We start from the raw sequence: 2,128 nt of genomic DNA, 5'->3' as shown, positions 1-2,128 counted from the left end.
TGTTTTTGTTCTTTTATTGTTGTCAAGATACTGTATGTCAGGTAAAAGTGTTTGGCTGGAGGCCAATTAGGGTTACCTGGATAATTATGTGATTACTGTTAATCAAAGGTTGTCATAAATAGAACTGGTTGGTTGACTTTGTAGTTTCAGTGAAGTAGGGGACCTGAACCATACAATTTAGATCAGAATGGAAGATGCAAACTATCATGAAGCAGGCAGTTTCGATGGCTTTGTTTTTCACCAGGATATCAACACCGAGGACATCTGCCACCTTAAAGATATGCTTTAGTTATAATTTTCTAGCATGAATTCCACTTTATTTTGGAAGATTAGAAGATAGTAACAGGGGTTCGTAATATTTTGACCCGCTTGTGCACCTAAATTAACAAAGTAAAAACATCTATAATGCAGTGTAGTTGTACACTTAGCTACATCTACCTACGGCCCCAATTCCAATGAAGTTCGGACGTTGTGTTAAACATAACTAAAAACAATGCAATGATTTGCAAATCATGTTCAACGTATATTTAATTGAATTCACTACAAATACAAGATATTTAATGTTCAATCGTATAAACTTTGTTTTTAAGCAAATAATCATTAACTTAGAATTTTATGGCTGCAACACGTTCGAAAAAAGCTGGACAGGGTAATGTTTACCACTGTGTTACATCACCTTTTCTTCTAACAACATTAAATAAACGTTTGGGAACTGAGGACACTAATTGTTGAAGCTTTGTAGGTGGAATTATTTCCCATTCTTGCTTGACGTACAGCTTCAGCTGTTCAACAGTCTGGGGTCTCGGTTGTCGTATTTTACGCTTCATAATGCGCCACACATTTTCAATGGGAGACAGGTCAGGACTGCAGGCAGGCCAATCTAGTACCCGCACTCTTTTACTACAAAGCCATGTTGTTGTAACGTGCAGAATGTGGTTTGGCATTGTCTTGCTGAACTAAGCAGGGGCGTCCATGAAAAAGGCGTTGCTTGGATGGCAGCATATGTTTCACCAAAACCTGTATGTACCTTTCAGCATTAATGGTGCCTTCACAGATGTGTAAGTTACCCATGCCATTGGCACTAACACAGCCCCATACCATCACAGATGCTGGCTTTTGAACTTTGCGTCCATAACTGTCCGAATGGTTCTTTTCCTCTTTGGCCTGGAAGATACGACGGCCACAATTTCCAAAAACAATTTGAAATGTGGACTCGTCGGACCACAGAACACTTTTCCACTTTGCATCAGTCCATCTTAGATGAGCTCGGGCCCAGAGAAGCCGGCGGCGTTTCTGGGTGGTGTTGATAAATGGCTTTTGCTTTGCATAGTAGAGTTTCAAGTTGCACTTACCTATGTAGTGCTGAACTGTATTTACTGACATTGGTTTTCTGAAGTGTTCCTGAGCCCATGTGGTGATATCCTTTACACATTGATCTCGGTTTTTGATGCAGTGCCGCCAGAGGGATCGAATGTCACGACATTCAATGTTGGTTTTCAGCCTTGCCGCTTACATGCAGTGATTTCTCGAGATTCTCTGAATCTTTTGATGATATGGACCGTAGATGATGAAATCCCTAAATTGTCCTTAAACTGTTTGACTATTTTCTCACGCACTTGTTCACAAAGAGGTGAATCTCACCCCATCTTTGCTTGTGAATGACTGAGCAATTCAGGGACGCTCCTTTTATACCCAGTCATGGGTATAACCTGTTCCCAATTAGCCTCTTCACCTGTGGGATGTTCCAAACAGGTGTTTGATGAGCATTCCTCAACTTTCTCAGTCTTTTTTGCCACCTGTCCCATCTTTTTGGGAATGTGTTGCAGCCATAAAATTCTAGGTTAATGATTATTTGCTAAAAACAATCAAGTTTATCAGTTTGAACATTAAATATCTTGTCTTTGTAGTGTATTCAATTCTGTTTTTATTTTTGTTTAACACAACATCCCAACTTCATTGGAATTGGGATTGTATAATAAAATAACAATGACTCCAGGTGGATGGGATGGACATTCTTTGTGTTCGGGAGGCAACTGGGTTTGCTTCTGATTACTGTTGGTCTGGGAAAGTGAGAAGTCTTTTTTTTTTTTTTTTTTTAATATAAACAGTGTACTGTATATTTAAAAAT

The sequence above is a fragment of the Phyllopteryx taeniolatus genome, chromosome 17, assembly GCF_024500385.1.
Source record: "Phyllopteryx taeniolatus isolate TA_2022b chromosome 17, UOR_Ptae_1.2, whole genome shotgun sequence".
In the NCBI taxonomy this organism is placed as follows: domain Eukaryota; kingdom Metazoa; phylum Chordata; class Actinopteri; order Syngnathiformes; family Syngnathidae; genus Phyllopteryx; species Phyllopteryx taeniolatus.
This window is presented reverse-complemented; position numbering follows the sequence as displayed.